Source organism: Oncorhynchus masou, chromosome 25 (genome assembly GCF_036934945.1).
Source record: "Oncorhynchus masou masou isolate Uvic2021 chromosome 25, UVic_Omas_1.1, whole genome shotgun sequence".
NCBI classification, from domain to species: Eukaryota; Metazoa; Chordata; class Actinopteri; order Salmoniformes; family Salmonidae; genus Oncorhynchus; species Oncorhynchus masou.
This window is the reverse complement of record NC_088236.1, coordinates 46117018-46126298: the sequence shown is the minus strand read 5'-3', so window position 1 is coordinate 46126298 and position 9281 is coordinate 46117018.

Genomic DNA, 9281 nt, shown 5'->3' with positions numbered 1-9281 from the left:
TATTTAATATGGAATTGAAATAAAGTTTTGCATTTTGTTCTGAATGCCCATTAACCAACAGGCAATACAGTAGCCACAACTGGGTTGTCGTCAAACAACTATGTTGGATCACTTCACCTTTGATTTGATTAGATTTTTTTCATATAGACTAGTAGTAACTTAGGTAGTTACCCCTCCATTCATTGACAGGAGCCATAACTGTCCAGTCAGTGTGGATGATGTATTCCGGTCAAATGCGTTAAGAGTGGCTAATGTTGTCATTGTCCCGCCCGCTCAGTTTGGCAGCTTGAGCAACACATATGTGTTGTAGCAGCGGTTAGTAGAGTCTCCCTCAGGTGTGCACCAGGAGCTAAAGATGTCTCGGCAAAGGTCACCTACTGATTTGTTATGTGAGCGCTCACGGGGAATTTTGATGTGCATTGATCAATCCGACATCCCAACATGCACATAAATCAGTGGTGTGTATTAGGAGAGCCCCCTCCCCCTCCACCCCCCACCCCTACACATTATCTCTCCTCTGTTTTTATCCCCTCTTCCACCCCCTCCTTCTCCTCCTCCTCCTCAACTGTTGAGATCCTAGTCAGCTGATAGATCACAATAGCTGGCAGAGCCGTTTGATGTAGAAAAGGGAAAGGGGGGGGGGGGGGAGGATCCCTTTTGACCCTCTTTAGCGTTGATGGCTTATTACCATGTTCTCTGATTCAGCTGGTTGTGTTCAAGGATCTTCTGGGCGGTGGAAATAAAGGTCAGCTGCTTTTAGTTGTGCTCCGCTAGAATAGTAATACTGTCCTTATTTAAATGATCTGATCCAGCTCTTATTAAATGGCTGGCCTGGCGCTCTAATTTAATAGTGTTGCAGCCCGGGCGAGTGCCGCAGCTGCAGTCAGCAGGGAATTAGGTGCTTCGGAGGCAAAGTTCAAGCAGGAGCCCCTGCTTTTGGGGATGCATCTTTCCCACCAAATTAGCAGTCGGTGGCGGTGCGCAATTAATTCTGCGCAAACCAGGAGAAGCTTGTCATTTAATGAGGTGCCCCCCCACTCACCCCTCCCCCCACCCGTACCTCTCTCTCACTACCTCCCTTATTCCCTGCCTCCTTTACTTTCCCATCCCCTCTCCTCCTGCCTGACTCTCACTATCACCCTTATTCCTGTTCCTCCCCCCCACCCCCCACCACACTCCACTTTACACAAACAGAGGGAATTGATCCATTAAGTGCGGGGCTATTAATGTTGTTTAATGTATGTCTGCTGGTTAAATGGAGGCACTCTCCGACTTGTAGCAGAACTCCAGTGTTTGAGAGCCCCCGGTGGGTTGGCCAGTGTGAGTAGAGATGAGCCCAGTTCTATGATTTCACCCAATCAATACACACAGCTCTTTTACATGACTGATTTAGAGAAAGACGTTTGGCAGACAGTCAGGTTGTGTGTGTGTGTGTGTGTGTGTGTGTGTGTGTGTGTGTGTGTGTGTGTGTGTGTGTGTGTGTGTGTGTGTGTGTGTGTGTGTGTGTGTGTGTGTGTGTGTGTGTGTGTGTGTGTCGGTGCACATGATGGGCATACGTTAAATGTGTGCTACAGTGTATGTCTGTTTTTATAGGATCTAAAATAAAAAGGCAATAAACAGGTAAAGGACCCATGTTGGAAATACATTGTGGAAGGTCTCTGAGCAAAAATATACCATATATTATTTATGTCCCATAAAGTGTTGACTTTTAGCTTGTTACAGCTCTCACCATGTTTTTATTGAAAGTTCAACGCTTTAATAGGTGGTTCGAAAGCCTGTCAGTTGTTCTGATTGGCTGGTCTCTGCTGACCTGGACAATAGTCATCACCCCCCCCCCCTTGCTGTAATAGCAATCCAAAATAGATCCCTACACACTGATACAAGGTCAGATTCTCCCTTTCACCTCTTAATGGTGACATGTAGGTAATTGGGAAGGGTGAGATGATCTTAGATCAGTGCTGAAGCCTGTCTTTAGTCTCTACGCTGTTCCCTCCATGTGCTCTGGGCCTATTGACAGGTAATGGGGCCTGGTCATGTGTTCCAGTCGGCCATAAATAAGAGCAGGGGCTCTCTATCAGTTCTGACAGAGTACAGGGTCCTTTTGCCTGGCCCTCCGCCCGCTCATTCCCCCCCACCCCCATCCTAATAGACTGCACTGACACCAGTCAGCATTGTTGTTCTCAGATTTATGTGACCTTGATTCAGTCTGCGCAGTGATTTGTTTATTGGCACTTATTTTGATGCATCTGGAAGTGAGTGTTAAAAGCCAGGCGACAGACAGGGTGGGAGAGGAAGAGAAAGAGGGTGAACGAGAGAGAGAGGAGGAGAGAGAGCGAGAGAGAAAGCAGGGGGAGAGAGAGAGCGAGGGAGAGATGGATAGAGGGGGAGAGAGACCTCTGGGTACAGATTACACACTACATCATTCACAAAGCTTTGTTACTGATGCGTTTTTTTCCACTTTTTTAAATTGGCTTGCGCGGACCCCCCCCCTGCGCCTTGACAAACACATCGCAAATACACACAGACAACATATTGTATTGTGTCCTGTGCAGTAGGAGTCTGAGGGCCCTTCGGAGACACTACTGGGTAAGGATAGGAGTGAGGTGGTGTATTGATGGAGCTGTGTGTCTGTTATGCTGATATACAGTGTGGGGATCAATAGAGAGAACCACTTTTCTTCTGGCTGTTGGAGAAATAGTGGCATTGACGACTGCTTGACGTAGAGACATGAGAAACTCCAGAAAAGTTAGTAATACGGTGGAATGTAAAACACATGTACCATGTGAACTTGTAATATTACTTGTAACAGGCAAGGACTGAAGGGGGAAGAGTTTGGCTGACACACTGGATATAACGAGCCATGAGTTTGAGCAATGATGGGGAAAGGTTTGGCTGTGGCTCAGGCAGTCAGGATGCCACAGGGCCAGAGCCTGAGGCGGCCAGAGAGGCTGGAGAGCCCAGCTGTCACCTCACTCATCCCCCTTCTCTGGGGGCAACTGTCAATCACCAGCCCCTCATATCGCTCACTCATTGATGCTAATTGCTATTGTCAACCCCAGAGACCCAGAGGATGCTAATGCTAGCTCCAGTGCCCTTTTTTGGTCGGGAGAATTTGTGTGCGCCTCCAAACATGAGATGAAAAACAGTAATCCTGAGGATGGAATCAAAGGTGATTGCGGTAGTGCATTAATGAGGCATTACCGATATGAAAGGCATGATCACAAAAGTACCTAAATGGCCATGTTCAAGCCCTCCCGTGCAAAGTCACTAAGAAGGGAACGGAATGCATGTGTGTTGAGGGGAAGAGTGGAATTACACGCGAAGCAATAGACCTAAATGAAAGACAAGATGGATGCTCTCCAAGAGACGGGTAACTGGATTATTAATTGCCTGCTGTCCCGTCCCGCAGATAATGATGGGATGTATCCCCGTGAATTTGCGCGGAATAGATTTGCTTTGGACTGATTATTTATTGTACTCCCTGTCGGTCGGGTGGTGTGTTTGGAATAGTGAATGGGGCTGTGGGGGGACGGGGGGGACGGGGGGGGACAGGTAAATAGCCCTCAAGTGGGATACTGTGAGCTCCTGTGCAGTTGATCAATTACAGAATGCGAGCAACACGGAGGATACAAACAACACGGCAGTTTTGTTCTCATTTGGAGTTAGTTGAGGTCTTCACTTTTCTGACCCGGTCCATATAACTAGCTGAGTAACAAACAATGCCCACAGGTCTGTAGTTTTGTGTTCCGTTGAGACATGCGTCTAGGCAATTACTGATCAACTAATCCATCGGGATGTCGCTCCTGGTCTACGTCCTGCTTTTACACAGCGCGTCAGCTGCCTCAGCAACGCGTCAAATTGAACAGAATTACGACGGTAAAGACGAACATTCTCTCTGCATGTAAAGCCTGCTGGCTGAAACAATCAGACGCCATGCGCAGTAGAAAGAGAAGGCCAACAGCACACGATGGCCAGCGTTGGATATACAGTCCAGTCTGCACACTCCAGCCTGCCCATGTTCTCTTCCTTCATTTGTAGAAGTACGGAGGGACAGCATTATCATAAGATAACAGTGCGCACCCTCCTCCTTCATCGCCACTCACAGCCCATAAATCAGGCCACTGGTGTCATGGCGGCTGGAGGCGTGGTAGCCGTGGCGACGCGGAGGATCCCGGCGTGGGTGTGAAATCACTTGACCCCCGGCATTAACCTTTCTGGAGTGAATGGCCGCTCTTCTCTCGGCGGCCGGGAACAAAAGAGGCCTGGTATTGATTAAACTCCACCGCTCGCACTTGATATTAAACACTGGCTTAGGCGCCTGTGTTCCCTAACACCCCCCCTCTCTTTCTCTCTCTTTCAGTCACTCTCTCTTTCTCTCAAAACACACACACTCGGACACCCCCCTGACCAGGCTGGAGCGTAGTGCAGAGGTAGTGAGGGTCACAGGGAGAGACCCTGAGAGGGTGAAGGTTCAGGTCCCTGGCGGTGTCAGTGTTTTGTCATCTGGAGCGGTGTTTACCTTCTCTCTCCTCCATGTTCTCCTCCCTCCATCTCCTCTCCCTCCTACTGATCGATGCGCGCAGCCTGCCCGTGATGCTCTATGAGGGTGTGAGTGTGTCTGAGGCCGCGGTCGCTGACCCAGCTAAAGGCTCGGGAGGTGTAGTCTCTTCCCCTGTCTCCTCTATCCCGTTATCAAGTCTATACTGTTGCCTTGGCTTAACATCAAGTTGCTCTTTCTAAAACCTCTCTTGGGTATTCTACACATTTAGAAATCAAGGACGTGGACCACGTGTCAACGTTAGTGAATTCATTGCAGCCAATTGTGTAAAAAAAAGAAGAAGAAGAGATTGACACTCATAACAAGGATTTGGTTAGGGAGAGCACTAACCTGTACTCTCTGCTAAAGGACTAAAATATGACCAAAGTTCTTGACATGAGCACACTGTGTGCTAGCATGGAGTACGTTCTTTGGATAGCTTTTTTAGGGAGTACTCCTCATCTAGTGTTTTAGTGTTTTTAAAATTGAGCACCGTTGAAACACTTTTCATTGAAGTGTCCAATTAATAACACCCAAAAAATGGTAAGAGAATAAAATGAGGTGGCCTACTCCTAAGGACCATAACACAAGCTACCATTTTGAATTCAATTACACGGGAATTGTTATGCCATATTGCTGTCAAATATATTCTAGGAATTACAGAGAAAAACTGTCTAACCTCCTCATTACAATATTTATACCTTTAAGAAATGCATGAGACATTTACTTAGCTCTAGCAAACTGCAAACAAACAATACTCACATGTTTTTTTGGATCATGAAATTATTATATAATATGACATAATGCATTTTTATGCGAAAATTCATTAATTACGTTTTTCTTAAATCCATTTTATCACTCCTATTGTGACTTTCAAAAATGTGATCACAAATAACTACAAAAAACAAACATGGTTTACCCTCTAACAACAAACCTCTTGTTAAGATGTTATGACACATGCTGTGAATAATTTGTTGCCATTTTAAATCTCCAACATACTCACTTTCACCAGCAATCCACTGGCTGATGCAAAGTTATGAATTTTAAACATGTTAAGTAAAATCCATTCATTTCTTCATTTCTCTTTTAAGCCAACTCCATTGCTCTTACGGGTAGTACAGCTAAAAGCTGCCCTTTTGTAATGAATGGAGCAGTGTACGGATGTTTGAAGGTGGATGTACCTGTGTTTATCTGTACACCTGACCTTTGTCACATGACTGTTGCGTGAGGTAACACAGGGAACACCAGTGTTGGCTTCCAGGAAGGGGCCATCTTGCTTAGGCCTAATTGTCATTCCTTCAAGAGGGAAGGAGAGGGGCGGGGGGCTGTCCTTGTCATGTCTCGGCAGCCCAGGAAATAGAGCGTGCGATTGTACCCCCCATTTCTGACAGACGAATAGCCCTTCCGTCCGTTGCTCCTTCCCTCCCTCACCTCATTGTCCTCCCCCTCAATTCCATTCCAGCTTTCTTTGCCTCCCTTATTTATCTCTTCTCTGTCATGTGCTTCACACGAGTAGAAAATAATAAATTACTGCGCCCAGTGATGATTTATGATATTACTGACATAATTAATGATGCACATCAATTTTCCTGCTTAATTGAAGGGGGCTGCAGAGCTATCCTGGCACTATGAAAGGCTACAGCCCAGAGAATATAAAAGCACGTCCCCCAGGTTCCTCCTTCCCTCTCTTTCTCCTTCTCTCTCTATCTCCTTCTCTCTCCTTTCTTACATGATGCTGGACTGACGTTGTCTGTGTGTGTGTGTGTGGCTCGCTCAGCAAGATCCATAATCCCTGTCATTGGGGCAGTAAATCACACTAAAGTGTCGGACACTTGTTTTCTCATGTAAATATGCATGCATACATATTTTTTTGTCTGGGCATCCATGTGTGCAGCAGGCCTACTACATAATGTGGCTATGAGTGTGTGTAGGTAGGTATACAGTGATATATGATTCATGAAGGTGTGTGTGAGGCATATGTAATTCCTGCTCTAGCCCCAAGACTATAGATAACAAAGTAAAACATTAATATTTGATTTGGAGGGAGAAGGTATAGGGTCTATGCTTTACACTGCATTTTAAACAGTCAACACATTAAGCTGTGTACGCCTGGGTTAAAACAATACTTTTTTAATCCCATCAGAAACAATGTAATCAGGAATACTTCTAGAAAAACGGATACGATTTTGTACTACTATTTTGAAGAATAATTTGTAATGCTATGCACATTCACAATCCACACTTTGTGAATTGTCATATGTGATACATACAATGTTTTTGACAAAATACTTTTCCCCCCTTCAGAAATGCAAAGTAATATATAATTTGTGATATATTGAGAGGCAGTGCATAACCAACCAAATTGTCATATCTATAGTTAAAGGTCTGTTTTACTCTAGACTCGATAAAGACAACATATATTATTCATGAAATACAGTGTATGGCTTCATGTAGTACCTACAGTATATTACCATAGTTATCAAAATTATAAGTGAAGGTAATTTACAAAAAGTTTTTTTCCCTGTCTAGACAGTGGTTTCTTTCCCCCTGGCTAGGCGATGATCTAGGAGTTTATTAGAAAATCTGCCAAATCTCAAATGTATCAATCAGCTCCAAAAAAACATATTTGAGGATCTTCAATCTTACCTGGGCAAATACATTTTGTTACACACAGAGACACAATAGTTCAAAATTAAGATAAGATTCAATTAGGTCAAATACATAGTGTGTGTGTGTGTGTGTGTGTGTGTGTGTGTGTGTGTGTGTGTGTGTGTGTGTGTGTGTGTGTGTGTGTGTGTGTGTGTGTGTGTGTGTGTGTGTGTAAAGAGTAAAGGAGAGAATGAAAGAGAGAGAGAGCTCCGACCTCAAGCGCCACAGACTCCATTTGAGCGTTTCACGCTGGCTTCACACAGCTTCCCATTTGACGTGTGATCAGGTAGTTCAGACCGACTGACTGTGTCAACACACAGAATGTGGAGGGGGAGGACTGGATTAGTCTCCATAGCAACGGCAAAGTATCCCTGTTTGTAGACAGACACATTCTGCTACATGTGAAAGTGATTGACAGGCCCATTCCTGTGCAGCTGACCCATTGAAATGAGCGAGTAAGCGTTATTATATGCAGCTGCATTGAGGGGGTCTCCATACTTTTAAAGTGCTCTTGTAAGTGCTTCTCTGGCATTTGCATAAGAAACATGGAATGCTTTTTAGAGAGGTGGGGGTTGTTACGTGGTGCCTTCCTATGTTTAGCTTGATGGCTTCTTTGTGATCAAGGGGAGGGGAGGTTGCCAGAGGACAGAAGAACTTAATTTCCAAAGCCCTAAAGATGAGAGAGGAGGGGGGGTATAAGTTCACCATGCAGTCTCATGCAGGCAGGCATTAGTACACTGTGTGTGTGTGTGTGTGTGTGTGTGTGTGTGTGTGTGTGTGTGTGTGTGTGTGTGTGTGTGTGTGTGTGTGTGTGTGTGTGTGTGTGTGTGTGTGTGTGTGTGTGTGTGTGTTTATTCTCTGCGAGTGAAGAGGCATTTAGAAATGGAGGAAAGGTGTACGGTTTGGGTCTATGGGACAATGGACCCAGTTAATCTTATATCAGTAATATTTAAGGTACAGTTTACTTCTGACACGTGCACGTTGGATAAGAAAATGTTGCTTAAATATACCCTTTTTACTGGGGTTGGTAGGGATTAGAATAAAGGGCTTCCCTAACTCTGGGCAAGGGAGACTGAGCTTATTCCTAGGATGACAACAGTTCCACAGCTAATGAGAGTTTAGTAGGCTAGAGTTTTCATCAGGCCCCTCTTTCAGACACACGCATGTCACACTGCAATGGGTGATTTAACCATCGAGGGCGGCTGTGACACTGATGGGTTTGTGTGTGTGTGTGTGTGTGTGTGTGTGTGTGTGTGTGTGTGTGTGTGTGTGTGTGCATGCATCCATTATCTCACTCATCATTGACACCTCTTACAATAAGTTTACATTATATTTGTTCATAAATACTATACTGTACTCTTACAATACTGCACACTGCACAATGCAGCAGTCTAGCTGCGAGCATATGTTTTAGTAAAATTTCAACACGCAATATTATAACATTTTCCTTGTGATGACACATAATTTATGTATTAATTGATCATTTGGAAGAACACACTAGCTCATTATAGTACCCTTTTGTACCTAATTCTACCATTTCATAGAGGTTGCTTTGATCAGTTTTGTGGTTATTTCTCGTTCAATAATTAAAGCGGTAAGCACTAGGGGGCAGCAATGTTACACAGAATGATTTTTGCCTTCTGAGGCGGTCATCATTGGAAGGAGAAAAATGTGGTGATCCAGTTTTTGTTGACAGCCCTTGTTTTATAATTAGTATTAAGTAACAATAATACAATTCCATCTAACGCCTTGAAAATATGTCTTTCTCCATATTACCCGTAGCAATATATATATCTCTATTTTTTGCAAAAACAATCAAGGCCTTATCAAATTAACAATTTCCTAGTGTGATAAATTGAGGAATGAAGAGGAGCCGTGGTCATTGTAAGCAAGGCGTGCTATTGAAAATGCCAACCGGTAAACGTTTCTCTTGTTTTAGGTTTACAACATTCTGCTGGTAAATGTTGCTAAATAGCAGCCTATTCCATTTGTAAAGGAGAACTTTACCTGATAGGTAAGTTTTATGTTATTGGTCCTATAAAATATTTAAATTGGAGACAATTATCATGAGTTGTTTTTTTGTGTATTTTTTATT